This window comes from Malaclemys terrapin, chromosome 22, assembly GCF_027887155.1.
Source record: "Malaclemys terrapin pileata isolate rMalTer1 chromosome 22, rMalTer1.hap1, whole genome shotgun sequence".
In the NCBI taxonomy this organism is placed as follows: domain Eukaryota; kingdom Metazoa; phylum Chordata; order Testudines; family Emydidae; genus Malaclemys; species Malaclemys terrapin.
The window spans coordinates 14,152,460-14,180,358 of NC_071526.1; the positions used below are offsets into that span (position 1 = coordinate 14,152,460).

Sequence of the window (27,899 nt, forward strand, 5' to 3'; positions counted from 1 at the left end):
ACAGGGACATTTGCAAGCACCAGTCTGTATGTGTGATGCAGACCTGAGGGGCTGTTCTTTCGACCCACCCACAATCCTCGGCCAACTCTGGCTAACGTGTCAGCCACCTCTTCCGCAAAGGGAGGCAGGAAACATTAGCTCTGTCTGATGGAAATGCAGCCAGGCGGGAGAGAGCAAAAGGCTAATGTTGGCTGGGTAGCTGCTAAAACTTCGACCGGGGCTGGATAGCACATCATTTAAGATGATATTTTTTTCATGCTGAAATGGAAGAAAGCAGCTGCTCTCTGTACAAATAAAATTAGGGCAAAGGAGGAAAGTAATTTTGTAAAAGATACCGGGAGATGCAGGAGAGGAGATGGAGAGGAGACAGATGAATAAACACAATCTACATAGAAACAGATAAAAAATTCATTTTCTCTGCACACACATCCCTGGTCTCCCTTTCTCTTTCACACTGTACAGACACACTCCTACTTCGGCGTCAGTGCTCAGGCATCCATCTGGAACGTGGGAGGCAAATACAATGATCGTATTCTATCACGAACACGCAGCAACGTTTCTCCAATTATGTTTTTATAATTCCTCAGAATTAGACTTGGTCTTGAATAATATTTTGTTTTCTTTTCCCCGCTGTTTGAATTTTGTGCTGCTGGAAGGTGACAGAATGACATTCCTTTTGGCCCTAGTCTGGATCCGAGCCTCATTGTGGCAGGAGCTGTACGCATGACAGTTCTTGCTCTAGAGAATGTAACACTCTAAATGGACAAGAACTATGAAGGCTGGGAGAAAGCCGGCCCAGAGATATGGAGGTCAGAAATCTCAGAAGAGCTCTACTGAGCTATCAGAATTGACGATGATCATACGGCAGCCCTGCCTAGGGCGCCCTTCAGTGGCAGGCAGCAGCATGACAGGCACACCTGCCTCAGTTTCCCCTTCAGAGTCCCCAGAAATGGTGCTTAAAACCTTTGTGTGTGTGTGTGGATGGATGGATGGATGGATGGATAGATGGATATCCTTGTAGGGTTAGCTTATTACAAAAGTCCCATGCATATAAATCATAACAAGCCCCACCCAGCATCTCACTGTGCCCCATCCCCATCCTTCAGCCATCTCTGATTCTCTGGCTTCAGCTCTCTGGCTCAGCGTTAGCAGGTACCTCCCTCTTTCCAGGGAGGGCCTGAAAAGCTTTTTGCTCTGAGCAGGTTTCCCCAGAGATCTTCTCCAATCTCCTGATTGCTGGCCATCCCCTAACTCACCCAGTCTGTCAGACACTCCTTCAGGGACCCACCCTCTCTAGGGCCCAGGGGCCCTCTTCTAAGCCTAATTAGGGGGGGGCAGGGTGCACTGGCCTCTTTCCTCTTAAAGGGCCACACCCTGTGCTACCAACTCTCGTGATTTTATCGGGTGTCCTGCGATATTTGGTGTCTTAAAGCCCCAGCTCCCGGAATGATACTATTATGTCAGCATCTCAGTTTCATTTAAAACAAAAAGTATTAGTGCTCATTGGTGCAGAGAAAAGCTTGAAAACATGAATCCTAAAGGCTCAAAAATCAGAAGAGACAGAAAAACAACCCCAACGGCATTCAAAAAAAAAACGCCTGGTTTTTGAGGTGCCTGGGACATGATTTTTGTAGCCCTGGGGCTGGCAGTCTTGCACAGCACCCCGCACCTTCCCACTTCTGATCCTCATCCCGCTGCAGCTGCGGTAGATTTTGCAAGGTTGGGTGATAACCGTTGTAAGGTAGGTCAGATTTTTGATTTTTGCATTCCCCGCTCAGCAGCATGGTGCACAAATCTAAGTTACACATAAATGGGAACCTAACGAGACCAGCTACCGGGTTACATTCAAACGATCTGATCTAGAAGTAATTCATTGGCTCAGGAGCTGTGTAATGGCGACAGCTGGGAATGGCACAGTGTCCTTTGCTCTACCAAGCGGTCACACACACCAAATAGGAAATTCTAGCTCTAAGCAAGGAGCGATCTGGGTCTTGAAGCCGGCAGCTGGTATTTCGGTTAGGTACAAATGGGTGGAATTGTCAAAAAGCCCCAAAGTGATTTAGGAGCATGAGTCCGGTGCCCTTTGTGCGCTTAATACTGGCCTCTTTGTAAAGTGCTTTGAGATTTACTGATGCCACGTGCTGAAGAAGAGGGAGGTTTTACTCTTAGGTCACTTTGGGTAAGAATTCCGCCCACTGGTATCTAAATGATTTAATAATCCCTGCCTCTCTCCGTCGGTAGCTATCAAAGCACTTACAAAGGAGGTCAGTGTTCTGAGCACAAATCCCATTGACTTCTGCTCCTCGGCCACTTAGTCCTTTTGAAAACACCCCTGATGTATGCTTTTATTTTTCAGTGGTAGCTGCTGTTGGTTATTTGTCCTAGAGGCGCGCCAGCAGGCCCCAGCGGAGATGTGCGCTGTACTGGGCTGGGCACTGTACCTGCACGCAAGAGACGGTCCCTGTCCCAGAGAGCTCACAGTCTAAATAGATCAGACAGACACAGGGTGGGAGAAAAGAGCTGAAGAGAGAGGCTGTTCTTTGTCCGAGCTCACCCAGGCAGTCTAGGGCAGAGCCAGGAATCAAACCCACACTGCCCGGCTACCAGCTGACCATGTTATCACCATAGACTACCTACTTTAGACAACTGTGGGATATTAATTAGTAGGGGCCCCATTGTGTTAATTATTGTATCCATAGTTACAAAACTAACCATAGCTACAAAACCCGTGAGCAGAAACTCAATGACTGCCCACTGGCCTTGAAGGTAGAACTGGCAAACGTCATCTTTGGTCTATACCCAAGAGAATTCTCTTTCCAGCCCATCTTACCAATTCAGTCCTGTAACAGGACTGATCCAGGCTCTTTCTGGCTTTCCAGGCTACCGGACCTCTTTGATTTTTTCCAAATGCTTAATTTCTACCCAGGAAAAATATCATAGCAGTTTTCACTGGAGATATTTCCTCTCGCCTATTTGTTTGTCTTCTGAAACTTTTGAAAGCATTGAGCCTACTGACGTCACGCCTCCTCATGTCTGGACGGTGGCCCGTGGAAGATACTTTTTCGGTACGCTGCATGGGGAATTGGATGTGATGGCTCTGTTCAATATTAATAGCGGTTGTGTGTCTGTTTTTCAGAGTTGGCTGCTAAAAGTTCTCAGCCACGTCCGCTCTGCAAGGAGAGGGGAGTGTGGGGTTTTGCCGGGAGTGGAATGATGCCCAGGTTCGTAATGCCTGGGCAGGAGAGTCTGTCAATTGTTGTAATAGTGAATAACTCTGTACGCCTTATTTCCACTCCGAACGTGTCTAGCTTCAACTCCCAGCCGTTGGATCGTGTTCGACCTTCCTCTGTTGTTCCCCTGGTAGGTCCTTATAGCCTGTAACCAAGTCACCCCTTAACCTTCTCTTTGTGAAGCTAAATGGATTGAGCTCCTTGAGTCTCTCCCTGTAAAGCAGGTTGTCTAATCTAAGCTGGGTGGTGGATCTACATGACTACATTACTTGCAGGCCGCCACTTATCACTCGTGCTCTGGCGTTCCATTGGGCATCTCCATTCGTTGACGGGGGATGTGGGGGGGATCCTGGAGCCACTGATATCAAGGGTGCAGCTGCAATGCGAGTTTAGTAGCCCTGCGAGGCCCGGGAAGTCTCCCCATTCATCCCCTGCCAGGGCCCTGCTAAGCCCACCAGGCAGCAGGCCCGGCGGGATGGGTCAGTTCTAGACAAGAGTTACTACAAGCCAGGAGCGGGGCCGGCTTGGCCAGAGCTGCAGAAGGTGGGGGCAGCTATTGTCCACCCTGTGCGTGAATAGGACTCCCAGCCTCACACCTCTCTTCTCCCCACCTCGCCTCACCGCTGGGCTTCTCCTGGGCTTCAGTTGCTGCACTCTTGCTCCTCAGGACTGGGGGACTCTGCCTTCTACAGCGCAAATGGCCATGGCCAGACTTGCTGGGATGATGGGCTGACTCATTGGGCAATTCCCAGGATCTTAAAACATAGCAACTCCAGAGCACTTACCCGCTGGCTACTTCTGGTGCTTGCCCTGAACGGCTGTGAAGTATCCACCCACCTAGCATCCACATAGGAAGGTGCAAGCATGACATGACTGGTCTCCAAGATTCAGGGGTCTGGAGCCCCTCACCCCATTGGAATCTCCTTTCTCTGGGCCTTTAGGCTTGGAGCCGGGTCTGAACTTTGTGAAGGTTTTTGAAGAGAAGTTTAGCTTGGTGGGAAGGGAGGTTTGGCCCATTCTAATGGCGGGACCCAGCTTGAACTTCAACTGCCCAATGCCTGTGGGGCAGGGGTGTTTGGATCTGTGCGTTTGATCCAGGCTGTCTCTGGTAGCAGAAGTCTTTGAGGCCTAGGCCCGGTGACGCTTGGAGGAAGATGCAGCTGGGTTTAATCTCTGTTCCTGATGTTTCGCTTTCCCTGCACTGCTGCGGTCACCCTCTACAAGCAGGGCCGGGTGGGGCTGGAATGGAACCAAATGGAAATCAGGAAACCTTGTTAGAGCCGAGATAATTGATTTGCAATGGGTTGGGATGGTGGCTTCCGGAGCCAGCTGGAGACCACGGGCTTTGTGTTGTCTTGTTATTTATTTTTTCCCCCCTTTGCCTCTTTGATGACTGGACATCAAACCAGACAGGCACTGGAGGGCGACGCCGGCCCCCGAGCCTCACCTGGCACCCACACAGACGGCTGCTTTTGTTGTCCGTTGCTTTCAGTTTGCAGGCAGGTCGCTCTTCTTGTTCCTGTGGTTTGTCTCAGCTCTTCGTGGGTATAGCAACCTGTTGGGTGTGTGTGCGTGTGTGTGTGTGTGTGTGTGTGTGTGTGTGGAATGGGGAAGGGCCTGGCAGATTGTGGCTGCACCCATGGCCAGTGGGACATACCTAGGATGGGAGCTAAGTGGGGCGTTGCTGGTTTCATCCCCCTCCCCCGCTGTGTGTGTGTGTGCCCCAGGTTGCACTCCCTGTCCTCCTAGTGCATGGTGCATGTGTGTGGGGGAGGAGCCCCCTGGTATGTTACTTCCATTCCCCTCCCTACCACGGGAAACTCAGAAATAAAACTCGATACTGTTATGTGCAAAAAATAAATCAATGAAACCAAAGCCACGCGATTTTCCTAATCTATTTAAAGGGCAGCGGAGCATGGAAATGAGCTCCCTCGGCTCCCGCTGCTGGAAACCAGCGCCGTGTGCCACCAGGAAGGAGAGTCTTGACGATTGCCATCTCCGTGGCATGAGTTGCAGGGCGTGTGGGCTGCCTGCCGTCCCAGGGGAGGAAGGAGAGGGACGTCGGGTTGGGGGGAAGGATCAGAGCGCCGCGGTTGTCTGAATCTTTGCACCAAAATCTCAGCCAGGCCATGAGCAGGGCTTGATTCCGCAAGGTGCTGAGCATCTGGCGTTCATCCGTGGGAGCCCCTCACCTGATCAGCTCCTTAGGGTATTCCAATGGGGAAATCAAGCTTTAGGGGATAGCTCAGGACTCTCCCCGCAAGGTGCACAGCTAACGAGGAGCCAGGCAATAGCACTGCAGCTGGGCAAAGAGACTCAAGTATCTCAGCCACTGGGTGACTGCAGAACAGAGCGGGCAGCTGCTGTTTTAAGGGCAGGGCCCTGCTTTCATCTCAGTAACCAGGAGTCTGGCCAGGGACTTCCCCAGGAGCAGGATAGGGACCTGAAGGGAAAAAACAGGGGCTGGAGTTAAGAGTAGAAAGGATGCTCTAGAATCAGCACTGCTGATTCAAACCAGTCTCGTGATATTTGGTGTTTTTCTGAAAGCCCCAGCTGCTGGAGTCATGGGATTTGGGAGGGAGAATCTCAGCTTTTGTTAAAAAAAAAACGTTTCTAGCCCTTGTGGGTGCAGAGAAAAGCTTGAAAATGTGACCCTTAAAGGCTCCAAAATCCAACGGCCGATAGCCACAACCAAGCCCTCGTGATTTTTAAGCCAATCAGGCCTTGATTTTGAATGTTTGAGGCTGGCAGTGCTGGATAATAAAGGCTGCCTGTATCCCCCTTTGCACACCTTGGCTAGCCTGAGTCTGTGCGTGGTCCTAGGCTAATCCGTATGCTTCTGTTCTTGGTGGCAATAGTTGATAGAGGGGATGGGACAATGGGACTGCCTACAATTGCATATGACCCATCTGTGAGTGCTTTTAGCAAATATCTCCACTGGCCAGAGATGAGGTGCTATTGGGGAGGGCTCTGAGTTACGACAGCAAATTCTTTCCCAGGTGTTTGGCTGCTGGGTCTCACCCACGTGCTCAGGGTCGCTGTATTTGGGGGTCAGGAAGGAATTTCCCCCCAGGTCAGATTGGCAGAGACCCTGGGGGGGATTTCGCCTTCCTCTGCAGCGTGGGCCATGGGTCACTTGCTGTTTTGAACTTGAGTCACTGGTGGATTCTCGGTAACTTTGAACTCTTTACATCGAGATTTGAGGACGTCAGTAACTCAGCCGGAGGTTCTGGGCCGATCGCAGAAATGGGCGGGTGGGTGAGATTCTGTGGCCTGTGATGTGCAGGAGGTTAGACTCGATCATGAGGGTCCCTTCTGGTCTTAGTCTGATCTCCTACGGCGGCTGGCAGGTACTGTGACCCTCTCCTGCTGTTTCCCGCACCACTCTGCCAATAGCCCCCCAATCCTAACTACAGCCCTTGCTGGTATCCCAGACCTGGACTTCCCCACTGCTCTGCCAATGCACCTCACTCTGGCACACCCCCTGCTCCTCTGGGAAATGGCCAGATGTTCCCACGTGATTGAAGAGAACTTCCTGCTCCCATCCCTGGATCCGGGACTCTGCTAGTGAGTGAATCCATTGCGTTCCCTGTTTCCTTTCCCTCTCCTGCCTTTGCCCCTATCCCTTTGGAATCCACTTGCACTCATTGCTCCTTGCGGGAAGCTGGCTGATTTTTGAGGCCTGTGCAAGTGCTTCCGTGTGGTTCGTTAAGAGGCATCGGTATAATTAAAGAGAGGAGAGAGAATAGAACCGTGTCAGACAGAGGCTCCAGAACCCTTTTATCTGCCACATTTAAAAAAAGACAAAGAAAAAGCCGTAATTCTACCCCGGCATGGAATTATTCACGCTGCAAAGTAGCCCTATGGGCGTGAAGATATTACTGCTTGCTGGACATGGCTGCGGAGTGCTCCGTCAGTGATGTTTTATGTATAAAGGACAAAGGCAGCAGAGCTGTGCAGAACTTGTGGGGTTTGTTGCTGCAGCTGGAGCTGGTGTGTAACCATTCCCTTCTGTTCAGATCGGCCCAGGTTCGTGTGATAACCCCGGCTGGTCAAACGTCTTCCATCAAAACTTCTTTTCGATGGGAAATGGAAGTTTTGGACATAATGAAATTTTTGCAGAAACCGTCTGCTTTTCTTGAACTGTGGTTGGCTGGAGACTGCCAGACGGTCATTTGAAAATGAAGTACTTGGGTTTAGACAAAAAATAACTCTGGTAGCAATGCACTTTGCACTGGTGTGTGTGTGTGTGTGTTTGTGTATGTGTGTGTGTGTGTTTGTTTGTTTGTTTCCAAATCTATGCAATTTGTTTGGGCATTAAAATTCCACAAGTGATGCTGTTGGTCTTCGATTCTGTGATGGCTGATTTTTTTTTCCCTTTATGTAAAACTAACATTTTGGGTACAAACCATTTGATCTCTGTCGGCGAGTGTTGTGTGCAGCCCAGGGTTCTGTTCAGGGCTGACTTTTGGCTGAGTGACTGACACATCAGTGGGGTTGTAATATGGCCTCCGTCTGAGGATACCACTCAGTCCTCCCTGCAAAATGCTCTTGGTTCCATAGAGGAAAAACCCTGTGTGACACCTGAATATTGATTTAATATTGCTGGTTAAAGTGGGCACCACTAGAAAGGCACAGTTCCCTGCTCCAAAGCCAGACGAGATCTAAAAAGGATGGTCCAGTGGTTAGGGCACTAGGCAGACATGGGTTAGATTCTCTGCTCTGCCACAGACTTCCTGGTGACCATGGGCATGTCATTTAGCCTCCCTGTGCCTCAGTTCCCCACCTGTAAAACCGGGATAGTAGCACTGCCCTGCCTCCCAGGGTGTTGGCAGGGTAAGCATGTTAAAGACGCTCAGCTCCTGCGATAATGGGGGGCAGAGGGGAAACGTGCTGAGCCTGGGATCAGGCCCACGCGGGTGTGGCCGTGGCTAGGCAGGGCTGTGGATCAGATCTGCACGTGGCGGTGGCTGTGCTCGAGATTAGCCGGGGCTCATGGTGTTCGTTCAGTTTATCTATAGGCTCTGGTAGCGCTGCTCCCTTCCCACTCAGGAGGGATTCCTGCTCTAATTCAGTCCGTCTGAGTGGGAAGGTAAGTTTCATTTTCAGACCCATCGCTGCTTTCCATTTACACCTCCGCCCCTGCAGCTCCCCACGTCTCCATCTTCCCCGATTCCCCCTCCGTCCTGCCTCGTTCCCCAGCCCCGACCTTCCCCTCCTCCTCCTCGAATTCAGCACCGCACATGCCAGTGAGCGAAGAGCTGTTTGCTAGGCTGCTAACGTGGAGAGTCGATAATTTCCCCTTCAAGCAATTAAGACGAAGCCATTTCTCCTCAATCAGCCTATTTGAATATGGAAATGATTTTTAATTACTCGGAGTCAATATCATTTTATCACTAAAATATGTTTGAATTAGGTTTGCCTGTATTTGCAGGGAACCTAATAAGCTGCATGCACATTTGCTCCAATGCGTGGTTTGCAATGGTCTCATTACTGTAGGAAGGCGCTGCCCTTTGAGGGGGTGGAGCTATTTAATGTCTGAGCTCCTGATGGAATGTGAAATACCGCCAGTTATTCCTTCTTTCTGAGCTCGGGCATCCCTCCTTCTCCATGCCTGGCGCCGAGAGGGCGGGGGACCCTTTCCCGGGTGGAATTTTCCACGGTCAGTGCTTTGTTCTCTCTGTCCCGCACTGAAGGGTGCTGTCTCCTCGCGCCTTCCCACCAGAATCCCACAGGATGGAAATGGGGCACGCTGCCAGCTGGGCACCATTAATAGGTGGCAGGTTGAAAACAAGCAGAAGGAAGTTCTCGCACCACGCACAGTCAACCTGTGGAACTCCTTGCCAGGGGATGTTATGAAGGCCAAACATAGAGCTGGGGTCAAAAAAGAATTAGATAAGTGGATGGAGGATAGGTCCATCAATGGCTATTAACCAAGATGGCCAGGGATGCAATGCCAGGCTCTGGGTGTCCCTAAACCTTCAACTGCCAGAAGCGGGGAATGGGCAACAGGGGATGGATCACTTGATTACCAGTTCTGTTCATTCCCTCTGGGATGCTTGGCATTGGCCACCGTTAGAAGACAGGACACTGGGCTGGATGGACCATTGGTCTGACCCAGTGTGGCCGTTCTTATGAGGCCCCCACCCTGCCCTGGCAGGAGGCTGTTTCTCTGCTTGCTTTATCTGAAAAGGGTTAACAAGCCCATAGGTAAAAGGAAAGGAGTGGGCACCTGACCAAAAGAGCCAATAAATAAATTAATGGAGATATCCTATCTCCTAGAACTGGAAGGGACCTTGAAAGGTCATTGAGTCCAGCCCCCTGCCTTTACTAGCAGGACCAAGTACTGATTTTGCCCCAAATCCCTAGGTGGCCCCTTCAAGGATTGAACTCATAAGTCTGGGTTTAGCAGGCCAATGCTCAAACCACTGAACTATCCCTCCCCCTGGAATAGGAAGGCAGAACTTTTTAAAATTGGGAAAGAAACTTTCCCTTTGTCTGTTGTTCTCTGGGCTGCAGGGACGGAGCAGCCATGCCGTGTAAGGCTTGAACTAGGTATGAAAATTCACCTTCTATACCTAGCAGAAATGATTTGGATAGGGAATGTTTAGTTAGACACAATCCACTTTATTTTTTATTTTGGGTTGTGGATCTCCTCTGTGCTAACCCCAGGTGCTTTTGTTTGCTTGTAACCTTTAACCTGACCCCCCCTCCAAAGCTAGTTTGCGTGCTTAATTTTTGGAATTGTTTCTTTTAAGATCTAGCAAAAAGCCTAAGTTCCAGATGTAATTTTTTCCTTTTTGTTTTTAATAAAATTTACCTTTTTTAAGAACAGGATTGGATTTTTGGTGTCCTAAGTTTGTGCATGTTGTTTGATTACCTGGTAGCCACGGCCAATTTCCTTTGTTTCCTTTCTCAGCTCTTCCCTGGGGGGGGGGAAGGGCTTGAGGGTACCCCACAGGGAGGAATTTCCAAGTGCTCCTTCCTGGGTTCAAAGAGTTGGTTTGGGTTTTTTTTGTATTTGGGTGGTGGCAGCTTTTACCAACCCAAGGTCAGAGAAAAGCTGTAACTTGGGAGTTTAATACAAGCCTGGAGTGGCCAGTATTAATTTTTAAAATCCTTGCGGGCCCCCACTTCTGCACTCAGAGGGACAGAGTGGGGATTCAGCCTTGACAGCATCAGCCAGCAAGACAGGTGCAGTCTGCATGGCTTAGCCTCTTCCCTCAATGTCTCCCAATGCCCAGCAAGTCCAGCCAGCCAAATGTGTTGGGCAGTGAGGGAGAGCGCTGTACACCTCCTCTGCAGCAGAGAGGTGGTCTGCATGGTCTGACAGCTCCCGGTAGCTAGAGCACTGGGATCCAGGAGATCTGCATTCGGTTCCTGGCTCTGCCACTGCTTCCCTGGGTGACCCTGGGCAAGTCATTGTCCCCAGTCTTCTGCGTGTGTATTCCAGCCATTTCTCCCATCCTTTCACTGTCTGGCCTATTTAGAGTGCAAGCTGGGGCAGGGACCATCTCTTACTATATGTCTGTGCAGTGCCTGGCACAATGGGGCCTGAACTCAGCTAGGGGATTTCTAGGGCCCAGGTTAGCTGCCTAACTCCCATTGAAATTAAGGGGAATTAAGTGCCTAAGTCCCTTTGAGGATCTGGGCCTACATGCTACCAGAATATGAGCAAATAGGTGCATTTCTCTTGGCCAGCTGGGAGAGCGTTACCCCTGTTTTACAGGTGGGGAAACCGAGGCACAGAGCTATGAAGTGACTCACCCCAAGCACACGGAAGAAGCAGAAATTGAGCCTAGACCCCTGACTCTTAGCCTGGTGCCTTAACCGTAAGACCAGCCTTCCCCACTTCTGCTTGGAGTAACTTTTGCAACGTTTGGGATGGAAACTTTTCGGGAGTGAGGGGCGTTTAATGGAAACACAGTGGTCTTTGTTCCTAAAGTCTAAGGCTGGAAAAAAACATTCTGTCCATCTAGTCTGACCCCAATATAAGACAGGCCAGGGAACTTTCCTCAGTTACCCCTCTACTGAGCCCAATTGTCGGATTGAAGGAGACTCATGGGAATGTTTCTATTGCAAAATCTATGCTGTTTAATGACAAGCCTTAAATGTCGGCCCGAGGCCACCTTCCCAAGTCGCCGACAGGAAATTCAGCCAAGCCAAGGCCAGGCAATGGGAATAACACCGATCGAACCAGCCTCTCCTTGCTCAGGTCTCTACGCTTACTGTGCCTGCGTTAGTCAAGGGCATTTCAGGGGGCCGTAAGTGCTTTTGCAAACACATTAGGCCTGAGATGCGGAGAGAGTTCCCAAGGTGCCAGATGAAACCCAAATCCAAGCGTGCACACGCCTGCGCCTGCCTCTCCCGGGGGCTGTCACAGCCTAAAAGGACTGGTTCGTGTAGTGTCTTTCCAAGAAGTGCTCTCTGGCGCTGAAACAGCCTTTGACGACAATTGAGTGGAGTGTCGCTTTTATATCTGCTATCCCCTCTCTGCTCCTCCTGGGGGACCAGCTCTCTCTATACTCCTCTGTCTTCTCCACTCCAGGTTCTTTGATCCTGTAAGATCAAATTAGAGTTAGATAAGAGGAGGGGGAGGGGGCTTGCACGGAGCAGAGGAAGCCATTCTGGCTGGCAGGCGATTCAGGGAAGGGGCAGCGAGAAGGCCTGTGCCTGGCTTTGCAGCAGGCAGGTTTTCTGGGGCTCTCTCCCCTGGCACTGGGGATGTGCGTGTGTGGCGGTCAGGCCTGTGCAGCGTGGGTGTGAAATGCTCTCCCGTCACAGCTCTGCACTCACACCATTTACAGCCACTTTGCACAGGCGTGAATGACGCAGCCAGGCAAGAGGCAGGGAGAACTCAGGCCTGGAGGGAGACCGGGGAGGGTTTTAAGAACAGGGAATCCATCCTTTTCCCGGGCGCTGAGAGCAGACGGGAGCCTCCTCTGCCTGGCACGTGTATCGCAGCGCACGGTCAGCCCCGCACAGAGCTAAGGGCACCTCCGAGCTGTTAGATCCTCAGCGATGGTCCCCTGGTTAAGTTGCTAGTTAGGTTCTCCGTTTATCAAAAGGGCCTGGGAGGGATGTTGAAATGTCAAGCGTTTCTGTTTGGGTTTTCGGTTGTCGGCTGAGCGACATTGCTGCAGGGGTGCATTTCTGCGTGAGACATAGCGGGGCCTGGGCTTTTCTCCTCCCCCTCCCCCCAACTAGCTACCATGTCAAAGCCCACAGGCGAGACTGCGCTTTGACTCACTTCCTGCATGATCCCACTGACTCCTGAATGCTGAACCGTCACAGATTTGGCATTTCCAGGTGAGCAGAGATGCAGCTATAGGGGCCAATCCAGACAGGGGATCCCAGAGCCAGATGCACCACCTCTGGGCTACCAACGCACTGCAAAGGGAGCACAGGGCAAGGGTGTTAACATCAGAGCCCTCATTTCAGTTCTGACCTCTGCCACAGACTCCCAGTGTGATATTGGGTAAGTCCTTTTGGGCTTGTTTACATGGGGGCACTCCAGAAAATTAATCCAAATGAACTTAAATGGATTAGTGAAACCCCTGTGTGGTCACTTATTCAGAATTTGGAATAAGCAACTAAATTAAGGGCACTTCAAACCTGCACGAGCTACTCCACACAGGTTTCACTAATCCACTTTGAATTCATACCTGTATTTAATTTGGATTAATTTCCCCTGGGCCTGGTCTATACTTCAAAAGTAGCTTGACAAAGCTGCAGCAGTCAGGGGTATGAAAAACCCACCAGAGCTATGCCAACTTAAACCCCAGTGTAGACACAACTATGTCCACGGAAGAATGCTTCTGTCAATGTAGCTACTGTTGCTTGGGGAGGGGCTGCGTCTACACTGCAGGGTTATGGCATAGCTACAGCAGTGCCGATGAACAATGAGATCAACGAGGGCCACAAGGAAGCCTAGATACACAGGGTCAAAGGGCTCACCTTGGAGACTCACACTGACTTTGTCATCCTTGGAAAGAAAGAAGGCTGAGTTGACTCTTGTCTGATTTGATGGGAGTGGGTCAAGGTATGCGAGGGAGGTTTGAGTGCGTGGTAGCAGGGACCAGGTGGCCAGTTAGTTCACAGCACACTTATGCAGTCTAGATTTACACCCCTTCTTGGCGTGCAGGTAGCGTTTTGTGCCCGGCTGGCGTTTGATGCCCGCTTTGCACAGGTGGGAATGACTATGAGGCGCTGGGCCACAGAGAATCAAGCCCATAGATGCATCCTGTGATCCAGCCACTAGACGGAGATACAGCCCACGCTGACAATAAGGGGTTCCTCAGGAAATCAGTGGGCAACCTTGCGATTGAGCAAACTGGCGCTGAGGACTGTATTGCGACTCTCTGTCCCAGCCGGCAGCCAAATCGGGCCCGTCCCAGTTTGATGCGGGCTGGAACGGAGCTGGAGAGAATCTGGGCTTTGCTGTCCCTGGGAAACGGTCACAGGAAGGTTTCTCTGAAAGAAATCCCTTCAGTTGGAGGCTTGAAGATGCATTTTCCCCCAGCGGTGAGCTCTGGGCTGGCGGGGGATGGGAAAGGCTGCTCCCCCCAAACATTAGAGCAGCTAAAGCTTTGGTTTATTGCTTTGAAAATCTGTTGGATTTCTGCCTTAAATGTATAGCTCCAGCAACACAGAGCTGAAAAGATAACACTTCCCACCGAAGGCTTAAGCGGCGCTTGCTGCAGCCTTCATGTATATTAATTGAGATGAATATTTATGCAACATTTCCTGCTCTCGAGCAGTGGCTTGTGTTGCAGGCGTGTTCTTTATTTGAACGATTCGTTCATAGCCCGGGCGAGAGGAAGGCTCAGATGTCCAGATGCGAGGTTGGATTTCTTCCCTTAGAGGCTAGGAGCTTTTGGTCTGTTGTTGCATTTTGGACCGCTGGACATAGGTGCGTTGTGGGCTCGGGGACAAGATGAAGAGAGAGAAGCAGGGGAATGAGAAAAGGCGCTGGGGGAGAATAAAAAGGGAGGTGGTTGCTAGGGTGTTAGAGCAGAGAAATGGGTATCAGGACTCCTGGGTCCCCTCTGCCACTGACTTGTTGTGGGGGTTTGGGGGGAATCACTCCTCTCTCCGTGCTTTGGTTTTCCTGTCTGTAAAATGGGGTGATAACACCATCCTGCTCCCTGGGGGTGCTGTGGCATAGCTGAGGTTGGGAAAATAGTCCATGATCCTTAGGTGAGGGACGGTGATATGAGAGAGAGAAGGCGAGTGAGGTAACATCTTGTATTGGACCAACTTCACGGGGGGGGGAAGAGAGACAAGCTCCCAAGTTTCGCAGAGGGAACCAGAGTGTCACAGCTAAACACAAGCTTAAAACCACTACACGGCAAACCAAGACAGGGAGATGTTCTTAAACCCTGGAACGGCGCTTGCTGTCTGTGGTCTAACTAGGTTGTAGCAGCCTGTGCACTGTGCAGGGAGCGTATTGGTACCCATGAATACAGCGACTGGCTCTTGGGTGCTGTAAAGCCTGTCTGTTGTAGCTTCCTCTTTCATTAAGTCCTTCGTCCCAGGGAGAAGCTCTAAGGGATCCGTTTGCGTTTGCTCCCATTAGCCACGTCCAGCGAGTCAGCCTCTGCAGAGAGCGCACCAGGGATGGGGTGCTGTCCCCGCTGCCCGCGTCACTCATGTGCTAACGGGGGGCTGGATAATCCTCTGCCGCTGGATTTCCATACGTGCCCCGCCGGAGCCGCAACCTGACGGCTCCAGGGAATTGAGGCAAATGAACCGTGACGAGCGGGAGCAAAGGTGACGGGTGAAGCTGGGCGCCCCCTGGGACAACAAATCTCCCCACACCCAGCCGAGTGCCGACGGCTTCATAAATCCCCCTCTTCTCGCCGCCAGCCATTGGAGCTATTTACACGGCCCTGGGACCTTAGCACCACAGGCTCTTGGGAGGGAGAGCAGTGCCATTATCTCCACTTTCCAAATCGGGAAACTGAGGCGCGGACGGATGCAGTGATCTACTCAAGGCCAGACAGGGCCTCTGGCCAGTGCCCAAACCAGTAGACTCTCCTCCCCCTCTAGCTATTATCTGCACCTTCCTGGACAGCACAGTGGGGATTTGTTAGCCTGCACTGCCCCCCGATTGCCTTTAATAGCAGGAATTCTGCCCATGCTTGAATGAGGCTGCTAGACTCCCTCCGCGTTCATACCTGGTGTCTCTGCACCTTCCGTGCCGCTGTGTCCCACCCCCCATGGCCCGGTGAAATAGTTCCTTTTCCAGCGAGCTTGAAGAAACGTTCTCGCTTTGATAGACAAGCCACTTGGGTGTGGAAAGACGGGGCCCTGTATACTGGGGAGCGGGCTCAGCGTTGCTCGGGGGAGGAACGGTTGTGGCAGCAAAATGATCTGTTGCCAGACACCCAGGCACTAGGGATGAAATCCAGGTTCCACTGAAGTCTGCAGGGATTCTCAATCCAGGAGTCATGAACCCTGGGGTTGGGACCCCCCTGCCCTGCCCGTATTGCTAAATGTTATTTTGGGGAGTGTCCTGGCTGGTGGCAGAGGGGTCCTGGTATGGAGAAGGCTGGACCCACTGCTAGAGTGAGGATGAGTAGGAGACACGCCCATGGTTGCCACCGTGTGCCTGCTCCAGCAGACACCAGGGGTCTTTTCCGTGGCCTTCAGTGGCACCAGCATCGGGTCCATAAGGTAACAAACAGAGCAAGAAGGGGATGCCGCTGGGTCTGATCCTGAACTTTAGCCTAATTTCCCCCCTCCATGGCTCAGCCTCGCTAGCAACGCCTGGAAACAAAAATCCCCTCCATCCTGTTTGCACCCATCAAATGCTCTTCCCCTGCCAAGCCATCCTATACATATCTCATTCTTTTCATCTCCCCTGCTTGCTAAGGATTGCCAGCCTGTTAGTCATCTCTGTGGCTTGTCGCTGAGGTTAGCTGCAATCTCTCTGGCACCGAGGAAGCCTCGGCAAGGCTGTATATAGAGGGAATTTGCTACCGATAGCTCTGTCATTTGAGCCCGTCCCAGCCCAGAAAGGCACAGCGCAGACTGTAGCGTAACTGCCTCCATGTCCATCTGCGTTAGCCCGTTTCATGGTCCCAGATCTTCATTTCAAATCTGGATCGCCGGTTTCTTGCCCCTGCCCCGCTGAGACAGTGTGAAATTGGTCAGGAGAGGTGAGCAGCTGTTGTGATTCAGTAGAAGGCGCTCTCCCCTCTGAGTCAGGGTGGAACCAACGAGCCGGAGGCTGGGCGGAAGACACAAGGTGGGAGGCTGTAATGTGGGAGGGGCAGCCTTTCTGACGAGACGTAAAACAAGTTCTGTCCACGGGAAATAATTCAGGAGGCTGGAGGCACTTTTTGCAAGAGCAGGAGTGCAAATCTGGGGTCCGGGACTTATTGCAATTGGAGTAATTGCACCTTGTCTCCATATGCAGATTTATTTGCATACAGTATTCTCTTGTAGCATTGCCATGTGCTCTTAGGCCACACTTCAGGGAAGAACTAAACCACATGCTTAATTTTAGGCATGTGTTTAAGTCCCATTGACATCAATGGACCTTAAGCATGTGCTTTACTGAATTGGCACCTTCATCAGCTGCCCGCCTTCATGCCAGAGGGGGATGCACACCAGTAGTGGGTTACGGGACTCCTCTGTACATTTTTGTGTGTCTATTTGTTCAGAAAGTTTTCCAAACACTTTAGATCCTCTGTGCTGTAGGGCCTGCAACACACATGCTGTTATTGCTACATGAGTTATTATTCTTATCATAGCCAGCCACGCACTCGGCAAGCTGACCTCTCGGGTGAGGCAAACCACTTGGGAAGTGCCGGGGTGAAGGGTGCTGGAGAAATGTATGTCATGGTTGATATTTTATCCTAGCTAAGCAGGCGTACGACATAAACGGAGGGGTCCAGTCTCCCCGCTGATGAAAATCGGCAGAGCTCTGACTTTAATGCCAGGGAAAAGCGCTGGCTTCAGCAGAGCGTTGCTGATTTCCACCAGCAGAGGATCTGGCCCGGAGGCGTGAATAATTCCCTTCAGCCCCGTTCTTGCGCTGTTTGTTTCTTTCCCCTTCAGCACAGAGGGCGGCAGCGTCACTGGCGGCCAGTTCTTCAGATCGTGCGGCACTTGGAAAGGAAATAAACCCTCCCCCCCGCTGAAATGTACTTTTCTAGCTTAAATGACGGCATTTATGTTACTCTGGAACCACTGGGGATACTGCTGTTGGATCGAGACCCGCAGCAGTGTTCCTTGATCCTTGACAAACCCATAAATTGAATTTTATTCTAGGACATTTTCATATTACTGCTTCTCTGTTTAATGTGCACATTGCACTTAAACTCCTTTGTTTCCCTTCATATTCCCCCCCCACTGGAAAAAACAAAGCTTTAAATCGCCTTTCAGCTGACTTGTGGCCCGTAGTGTAGAGCGCTGCATGGAGGAGACGCACCAATTTGTATGCACCAACAGGCCGGGGAATGGGTAGTGACCGGGCATCGTAAATTTCTTTAAGGTGCCTTGCAGGACACCTTCATTGGGTCCTTATTACCTTTTTCCATTAAAACAGATAATCTTGCAAAACAAATCTCCCTTTTATTGTGCTTTTGTTTCTTCGTCCGTGCTATTTGGAACAAAGTTTATGAAAAGAGATTCGAAGAGGAGGTTGCAGTTATTAGAGGGTGGAGAGGTTCTTGGGGCCTGCCCCTTTATTGATATGTGAACTGCAGTAGAGCACACAGAGGTCCCATCGGAGTTTGGGACCTCAGTTTGTTAGGTGCTGACCTCTTCTGAAAATCTGGCTGCTTATTGCAGTGTCTAAAAGGGGCCTGAGTCCCAGATCCACAAAGGTAGGTAATCAGTGGAAGTTAGGAGCCTACCTAGGTCTGAGTTCTTGAAACCTGGCCCCAACGAGCCAGATTTCCATAAGCACAGCTCCCATGGAGGTAGGCAGCTAAACGAGGGTTGGATTTTGAAAAGAACTTGATATCCAGTGTGCCGAGTTCTTACGAAAGCCTGGCCCCTTCCTGGGTGCTGAACAGAGTTGTGGGGGGAAGAAATGGGTTTCCAGTCTCATGGAAATTTCTCAGATTTTGAAAAACTCTGGTTTGCACAGGGAGGAAACCAAGATATTCTGAAAGCTGTCAGGAAAACCCAGAGAGATCCCAGCCCCAGAATAACCAATAGCCCAGTGGGCCGGACCCTCACCTGCAAGATAGGAAACCCAGGTCCAAGTCCCTGCTTTGTGTGATTCAGAACAGCGACTTGAACCTGGCTGTCCAACCTGCCAGGTGGGCACAGTGACTGGTGGGCTGTTGATTGGTCTCTCTCTGGTTTTGACCAGAAATTCCATCCTGGCCCTGTGAAGCCTTCCCCACAGAAGTGGGGTTGAATCTAGGACGTTCCCGTGACCAGACTGGGTTTCAACAAATCAGCATTTTCTGATGTCCAAAAAATCCCGACCAGCTCTGGTGCTGAAAATCCTGGCCCTCTCCTTCTGTCTGAGTGAGCCTGGGTGGCAAGTAAGTGGCACATGTTCATAGCAGAGCATTGCATGGAATTTGGGTGGTGATGTGGGAACAAAGCAGGGTGGGGGCAAAAACTCCCTCAAACCAGCAGCACCAGGGGACGCTGCTACATCTCAAGTCTGCGTCCGTGTAGGAGCACCTGCGGCATACGTTGACGAGTGCTTTAGAAACGAGTAAACAATAAAATAAATAATAAATGCCTGGGCACCGAGGGGACCCATGTAAACCTGGCTAGTGATTACTGCCTTAATGGACAGGTCTAATTTTCATTAGTCCCACAAAGCCCCGATGTTACAACCTTCATAATCTCAGCTGCTGCTCTAATTATGCCCTTTGTGCCACTCTGGTTACACTGGCTGTATGGTACCTTACAATTTGCATTAATTTGTTCATCATGTGCTGCTGAGAACTTTAATTTTAGGAGGGGAGGGGAATGGATGAGTTGACGGGGGCTGGGAAGAGGTTACTGAGCCTTTCCTCTCTAGGTCACTGGTGGGAATCCAAGCCGCTGCTTTGTCAGGACGGAGCCCGGAGGGTGGGAGACGCTCTCCCTCCAGGCAGGAGATATTCCTTCCCTGGGAATTTCCTGGTGCTGCTCAAAGTCGAAGGCAAGACACTGAGCTAGGTGGGCCCACGCATCTGATGCAGCCGGGCAGGTCCTAGCCGTTGCAGCCTAACGAGCTGCGTGACCAGCGGCTCCTAGGAAATGAATTTGTGGGGTCTCAGGCCGCACTCTGCAGTGTCCCCATCAAGCTATTCACGCCAGTCGGGCTGTAGGCAGAGAGGCCAGGAGGAGGTGGGGGAGAGGGGGAGGTGATTTCCCTGCTTGCTCTGTAGGAAGAGAGGATGTTGGTCTCCGCAGTTGACCTGCCAGCAGCGTGGAATTCCCTCCAGGGCTGGTCCTAGGAGGGGGGTTTGCAATGGTTCTGGCACCAAGCTGGGACTCTGAAGCAAGCACCCCGTTGTCCTGGTAACAGTGAGGCTAGCGCAGGGCCCTTCCCGCTCCAAAAGCCACAGGTCCCTTCCTCTGCCTGGCTAGGGGAGAGGGGGGAGTGTCAGGAGGCAGGAATTAGCCTCTCTGTCTAAGAACCGAAGGGAGGAGCCTGAGATCTGGGGCCCAATTCTCTGCTGGTGCAAGCTGGACCAGGTCCATTGACATCCCTGTGCCAGTTTGCACCAACAGGGAATTTGGTCCCTGGTCTCTTCTTGTGCTGTATTTTTATGTACACGCGGGGCATCGTGCCAGAGGCAAAAGCGAAGGCTTTGTGCTAGCCTCCTGCCCAAAGGCTCAGGACTTCCCTCCAGGAATACATGGAGTGAGGGCCTGATCTTGAAGGGTACTGAGCAGCCTGGCCTTGCGCCACAGTCAGTAAGAGGGGAGGGTGCTCTGCCCTTCGTAGGACCAGGCCGTGAGATCATGCTAAGAGGGTGAACGTGAGCGTGGAACAGAGACAAGAATGCCAATCCGCCAGGCCGTGCCGTCAGCTCCCAGCGGCAGCCCTGGAGCGGAGCACACACAGACCATGCTGTACAATTACAGGCATTGCCTGCTGTGGTTTCATAACGCCTGCTTATGGATGGATGTTTTTTTTTCAGTACAGAAAAGTGCATCAAATGAGCAAAGACCCTTGTACCTTGACTGAGGGATTATTAATGGTGAAGGCAAGCTGCAATTATCTGTGTGAAACCGTATTTCTTCTGGGATATTCCCTCTTACAATTATATTAATTGCAAAGATCTGTATTTGGGTGTATTTGTTATGGAGTATTTCCCATCTTAATGACTTTCTCATCAATGCAAAGGGAAGCATAACCTTCCCTGCCCCCAATTCTGTTCATCGTAGTTAGCTGCCTCCCAGGACTTGAAGACTCACAACCTTTCCTTCCCTGCGGCCTGCACCTTTGGCAGGTTTGTGTCCTCTAGTGATCCTGAGCTACATGGGTCTCCTCCGTCATGCTGCTGGCCAAGATCTGTGAGAAAACTGATTTAGTTGGGGATTGGCCCTGCTTTGAGCGGGGGGGGGGAGGAGGTTGGACTAGATGACCTCCCGAGGTCCCTTCCAACCCTGATATTCTATGATTCTAATAGTGACCCGCCCTTTGTACACAGACCTCTTCAATTACCCGCCGGCTCGCCTGTCTTCTAGACGCCCTTTATGCACCATGACGGGGGAATCTGCTTGGTGCAATGAGCGGCCAGCGACGACAGTCGTTAATCACTCCCTCGTCACTGACCCAACCATCCGTCCACCAGCTTTTGATCTGCCAAGGCACCCTGGCGTCATCTCTGAACAGAGCAGGTCAGCTGTGTGGCCAATCTCTCAAATTGGGATTTTCCGAATGACCCGCGATGCAGCCGCGGTCAACGTCAGACTGTCACATATCCCTGATGAGCGCCCACTGACTTATTTGGATGGTGGGCTACAGGCTGTCCACCTGGCTGATGCTGATTGTGCAGACGTTGAGAAAGACCGAACCCTGGGTAGGGCTACCCAAGCAGGATCGGTCCAAGGGGGAGGGACGACCAGATGCACACTGTCCTCTGGGTGGGGTGGACAATAGGCCAAGAACCTCTCCCTGTCAAAATGTTAAGTTAGAGAAACCCACCAATGTGGCCTCTCATCAGACAGCAGGCTAGATCGGGAGGAGGGAGGCCTTGCTCCTGCTCTAAGTGCGGTTTGAAGGATTTAAATCTTTAATGCAGGTTGATTGCACCCTGTGAAGTGGAGAAGTACAGTTATCCCCATGGGGAGCCAGGGCACAGAACCTGACTAGCTCAAGATCACACAGGAAGCCGATGAAAAGAATCGGAGTCCCCGCCTAGCACACTAACCACTGACCCAGCCTGTCTCTTGTCAGTTGACTTTCCATTAACTGTAAACAGTACAGGGACCATGATACTATTGATCAGTTTGGATATTCTCCAGGAGAGGGCAGCAGTGCCCAAAATTCCCAGCTGTTTCTGTACGCCATGCCTTAATATCGGTGCATGGGGTGTGACAAAGGGATTGCGGTTTTACTGTTCATCCTCCCCCTGCCTGTGAAATTGAGTGTTTCCCCTTGCCCAGCCGTCTGAGTGACCTGTTGCTGTTGTGCCGAGGTCACAAATGAAAGCGGTTCCAATCCCCCGGGGGAGAATTGCTCACACCGCAAAACCACCCAGCTGTGTGCCGTGAATAATCAACAGGGTTTGAATAGCATCGGCTGGGTAGCAACCCCGGCGGAGGAGATGGAGGCTGGGAAGCTGCCAGCTGAGGAAGTCCCTGGAGATGAGGGGGATCTGGCTGGGGCTAAGGAATGGGGATCAGTCTAGTTTAAAGCCAGGCTGCTCCCCTGTGACCCTGTTGATGCTTGAGAGGTTTTTGGGCCCTGCTGCAATGTGACCTCTGTCGCTCTGTGTAGTCTGTGCTGACCGGCCCAGGCACAATTCCTGGCACCCTCATAGAAACAGGCGGCCCGACTCCAGGCTAATTCCAGGCAGCCGGAACTCTGTGACCCTTGTCAGCATCCCCGCTGCAGGGCGGTGTCTTTGTCAGGGGGTCGGACTTAGAATGATCACACAACACAAATGTGCACCTAGACATCACACGGATGCACACGGAGATGTTCAGTACATGTGCACACAGCTCCGGGCATGTACACACCCAATGTGTGCACACATTTCACCCTTGTACCCCTACACACATGAAACAACACCTGTGTGCCCATCTAAGCACTCAGCACACCAGCTCTGCACATTTCACATCTACTCACCGGTACGCAGCACATGTCAACACATCTGTGCCCTACAGCTCCCCCCACAAAAACTATGGGCACATGCATCCTGTGTGCTCTCTACTTGCATATCCACACATGCTCCAGACCTCATGTGCCCGTACATAATCTGCCTACGTTGATCTGGGCAGTCAACACTTACGCTCCCCCTGCCCCCCAGCATGTCTTCACCAACACACATGGCCACGCAAAGGCACATGCCTAGACACACCGATGTGTGCACACACTACAACCATGCACCCTCCCCCCACCACACACCTGTGCCCCACAAACCTCTCCACACCTGGGCACAGCGCCATGCACACTTTTATGCGGGTGCACACACCTGTGCACTGCAACATTGCACACCTAGGTGCATCCTCTCTATATGCACAGACATCCCTGCAACACACCTGGGCACACCCCCACGGCTCACACGACACAGTGGTGCCCGTGTACACCCCCCCTGCCCCATCTAGGAGCAGAACCTGTCAGAAATCAGGCTGGGGGAGGGATGGGGAAAGGACCCACATGAGGGGACCGCCCCCCTCCCCCCAAGCGGCTACAGTCCCTGCAGCGAACATGCCAGGGTCACCTTAAATCCTGCTGCCCTTTCCGCTTCTCCCCCAGCAGGGCAGGGAGCGAAGGGGGGCGAACTCTGCAGCCCGGGAGCAGGGGAAGAGGAGGAGCAGAGAGAGCCAAGATGCACCAGCCAGGCCCAGGCATCTCCCCCCCGCCCAACCTCCCCCTGCGCCCCGGGCACCCACCGGCTCTGCAGTGAGCTGCCCGGGGCCTCCTTAAAGCCTGGGACTCGCCCCCCCCAACACCCCCCCCTTTTCCGCGCACGCTCCCCAGCCCCATGCCCGGCGCTGCCGCTGTCACACAGCCCGGCGCGAGCTGCATGCCGCAAGTGCCCGCGCGCGCGAGCCGACCCAGCCCTGCTGCAGAGAGCCGGGGCCAGGGGCGCAGCAGGGCCGGGACCCGGTCCCCACCCGCCCGCGCCGGAGGATGCAACCCCGGGCTCCGGGCGCCGGCTGCAGCCGCCTCCAGCGTGGAGCCCCCGGGAGGGTGGGGGCGCGCGGCCAGTAGCGGGGGGGACCCTGTGCGGAGAAGGGGTTTTTTTTTTAATCGTTCCCCCTTCGCTTGGCACTGGGGGGGAGAAGATCGGAGCGAGCAGCTGCAGCGCACGGAGCCCTCCCCGCACGGCCGGGGACGCGTTCTCCCCCCCGTTCCCCAGCCACAGGCCGGCTCTCAGGGATGGCAAACTTCAGCTGCTCGGGCGCCTCGTCTTGCAAGGGCTTCAAGTACTGCTAGCAGAGATCAGGTGAGGGGAGGGGGGTAAGCGCGCGTGGCCCCCCCCCGAAACCAGGGAGGTGGGCAGCGGGCTGCAAAGAGTTAATCCTCAGTGGCATGCCACCAAACTGTCCGCCTCCCCCCCCTCCCCAAAACCCCAGACAGCAGGCGTCCGCCATCACGCCTACCACTCAACTTCGTAATGATCGCAATTAGAGGCTGCCGTGATTTATTGCGGAATAAAGCTCCCCCCGTCCCCCGCTCCTCTCCACCCCCACCCCGTCCCCGGGACTCGCTGGGCGCGGGATGCAGAGAGCGGGAGCCCCCAAGTTTACTTCCCAAATCCCCTTCGCCCTGGATCGAGGGGGGGGGTTGCTTTTTCCTTTAAATGTTACAAAAAATAATAATCATCATCAATTGCTGCGTGTCCAGTGGGCTCCCTTGAGCGAGGGAAGTTTTCCGCTCTGGTTCATTGCAGGACTGGCCGATCGGTTTAGAGGAGGGGGCCGAGGTGTGGTCCCCCCTGCTTGTCCGTGAAGGCGAAGCTTGCAACTGGCTCGGGTCTTCCTCCTCGCTGTCTCTGCTGCATTTCCCTTGTGCCGGAGTGATGCATCCACCTCAGTTCTGTGCGTCCCCGTCCTCTTTGCATCAGCAAGCCGCCTTCCCCCCCTAAACCCCCCCCCCAGTTTTCATGCAATGCGAAAAAACAATCCTGATTCTTATTTGTAATGACTTGGGGGGGACGGGACGACTGTGGGGGGGGGGGGGGTCGATCTTTTAATGCAAACATAACGCGAGGGAAATCGGTGGGTTTAAACACGCAGAGAACTTCCCCGGGGTTGCATTTTGAGGCCGCATCTTCATAGTTTGCATGAGATGATTTTCTTCAGCGAATTTTGGAAATTCCGGTGTAGCGGGGAGACAAGGAAGGATTCTTGCTTCCTGCGTTGCTCAGCGACAGTATCTCCCCCCCCCCCCCCGCCGCCCTTTCACCGAGGGCCGATGACTGCCTCGTTAACTGGCTAAGTTTTAATTGGATTAAGCAGCCACAGTAGTTTAATTGGTTCACTTTGAAGGCTGAAATATACATATTGGCCTGTTGAAGAAGCTGGTGAAATGCTTTCCCGGCTTTTTTTTCATTTGTTTGTTTCCGATCGGGGGCAGAACATGGAGGGGGCAGCTCTCAAGAAGATGGGAAGTAAAGAGGTGGAGAGAGGGGATTGTCTGGACAGTGCAGGAGGAGCTCAAGAGACACTAAACATTCTGTACAGCAAAAAATAAAATAAAAATGAAAATGCGTTGGACGAATTGTCTTTAGAAAAGTGTTCTCTGGCGCCTGCTAGAGGCAACCAGAGAGAGGACACCCTCAGCTCTGCATGGGTATTTGTTTGTTTCTTGCTGCCCATAACCGCCCATCGGGAAGGGCTCTCCTTAGAAGTATTAATCGGATACATTTCTGTTTTGAAAGCAAGACATATGGGAGTGTGTGTGTGTGTGTGTGCGTGTGTGTTGTAATGCTCCCCATCCAGATGTACAATCCATGGCACGTCAGACAGAATAAGAGAGAGCAGAGTTTTGACACAGCTTGGATCGGGAGTTCCCTGGAGGCTTGTGCTTGTACGGCGGGGCGGTGTGCGTTGGTGCGGCGTGCTTCGGTGTGTTGCACCCGTGTCCCACTGCATGTGTGTGGACGTGAGTTGTAGTGAGGCTGGAAGTGGGCTGGAATTGCTCTTAATGCGCTGGCACAAGATGGGACAAGGTCAGCCTGGGTGTAAGGGCTTGAAACGTTCATTGAGATGTACCAGCTTCCAGCCAGGGCTGAATTAGCATGTGCAACTGATTCTCTGTTGGCAGGTAATGTCTTCGCGATGCTGGGTCTGTGTCCGTTGAAGCCCGTGTGTTGGATTTGTGGGTTCTGCTCTCATGGGCATAGGTTACTGGGTGCGTAGGCATTGGCAGGCAGGTGCGTTGCTGGGGCTGTTTGCACTGCTGTAGTGTGTAAGTGTTTGCTTTGCAGGGTCGTACTAGCACCAGGGTGTAGGTGTAGCTGAGTGTGTGTATTGTAGAATGGGCATACAACCTTTCTGTTGGATGTGGCAGGTGTGTTTGGGTCCCTTTGTACTAGCATCAGGGTGCAAGTGCCTGGCTCGGTCTGGCTGGTACGTGTGTCGGGGGCGTGCATTCCTAGGTTTGTGAGCACTGGGTGTGTAAAGCTGGATCCGTTTCTCTGGGCACCACGGGCACGTGTGTTACTGGGTCTGTGGCCATGGTGTCCGGCGTGGATGCGGGCATATTGCCACACGTGTGTGTGTCCGAGCGTGCGTCCGTGTGTGGTGGATTTGTGTGAGCAGTATAAAGAGGGGGCAGGGATGGGCAGGGGAAAGTGAGTTCTCGTTCCAGGAGCAGCTGGGAGCAGAGAGCGGTTGGCCATGTGTGCAGATCGATCCCTGTTTGTTTTCAAGACAGTAACTTGTTGCAGCGTCAGATGATTGTATTCCCTCCAGCCCGAGCCATGCCTGTGGTGAGAAGGCGAGGATCGTGACAGCTCGCTGCTCCTGCTTGCTTTGCGGCAGGGACGCTCACTAATGTCTTGCCTGAGCGACCCTTTGGTTTTCTAGGTCAGATTTGAATGCTCTCTGTGCCAGCGCTTCCCAGCCTGCTGCGAGCTCATTGGAGTCACTGACGTGTCTTGGGACATGCAGTGTAATTGTGCAGTCAGGGAAAGGACACTCGTGCACCTCGGTGTTGCTCTTAGAGAGGACGTCCCCTCCACGCGGGGTGGGGAGGGGGAATTCTGCCCAAAGGGGGGACGCTGCCACAGGCAAGGGCAGTCCGTTATTCACATCTTTGGGCTCCTGTTCTGTGGTTCTTAGTCGATCATTTCACCCTGCACAGATAAGGGGACGTGGAATTGATGATGCTCTGCCCTGTGGAGCATGCAGCCCAGCTAAAGTGCAGTGCCAGAGGATGGGAGGCTGAAACTCCGTCGGTGAAAGGTTCAGGGGTGTGTGTGAATATTTTAAACCAATCCTTCCCCCCCCTTGACAGTAGCAACATCTTGGCAAAAATGTGCCATCTGTGCAGCATGGCTCTGGAATCGATTGAGATCCGGAGGAGTGGGGTGGACACGAAGCGCAGCCGGAATCCAGCCTGGCTGGCAGCATCTCCCCATGTGGTCGCATCGAGCGTGGCTTCCTCGCCCAGAGCTGTGACGCTCGCAGAAGCCGTGCGATGCGACTGAGCGTGCGGCCTGGATTATGAATGTGGTTCGTAACCCTGCTGCGCGGGGATACCCGAACCACTAGGGACTTAGCTGGCTGGCTTTCCTACCCTTGTCCCAGAGCGGCAGCTGTGATTGGCTGGGGTGGGTTTGACTGGCGGCAACAGACCTCTGGCTCTGGGATTTGTCTTCCCTCACGGCCCAGTGGGGTGTTGTCCTAAGATGCGTGTGTGGGCTCGTTTCCCTGAACTGGGGGATTGGTTGGCTGACAAGGTGGGTGGGAGAATGCAGTGGGCACGTGCCCATTGCCTTGACATCTGGCCCCAGTAGAAACCTGCAAAGAAAATGAGGGTTCCGAGCCCCTGGTGAGGCATGACTTTGATGGTGTGATTTTGGGGTGACAGAGGTGCTGGGGGGTGTTAGTCCTGGATGGGACAGTCTCTCTCCCCCTCTGCCGGACGTATAGTTTTAGGGGTTATTTCCTAAAAGTAGTGAGGAGCTTCTGCACCTCTGGCCCTCCCCCCAACTCCTCCCTGAGGGAGACCCCATTCAGGGTGAGAGGGTGCTGCAGCCTCCCGGTCCCTTTTGGCCCTTGGTCTTCTTTGCTGGTGTTTTTTTCTGATGCAAACATCTCGCCATGGGCAATGTGGATTGAGGCCTAGCAAACCCATTTCGTATCAGTCACCAGACAGACATCTAATGGGAACAGGACTGCATCTGAGCTGTCAGCTTATCAATAGTCATAATACCTGCCTCTTACAGAGTGCTTCAAATCAGTAGCACTTTACAAAGGACGTCAGTCTCATTCATTACCCCCATTTTACAGATGGGGAAACCGAGGCACAGAGCGGCAAAGTGACTTGCCCAAGGTTACACAACAAGCCATTGG

The 27,899-nt window shown here is 52.5% G+C and overlaps 1 protein-coding gene across 4 annotated transcripts in view; it reads left to right on the forward strand.

Annotated features, from left to right (window-relative positions):
• The first annotated feature begins 23,483 nt into the window (after positions 1-23,483).
• The window catches only part of ADGRB2 (adhesion G protein-coupled receptor B2), a 104,711-nt gene continuing 100,295 nt past the window's right edge, over positions 23,484-27,899 (forward strand). For 2 of the 4 annotated variants that reach the window (XM_054012022.1, XM_054012023.1), the window contains exon 1: positions 23,486-23,821. The gene's annotated coding sequence lies outside the window, so the exon portion shown is untranslated. Of the gene's footprint in view, positions 23,822-27,899 lie in introns of all 4 variants that reach the window. The other 2 variants (XM_054012021.1, XM_054012020.1) reach the window with 2 other exon arrangements.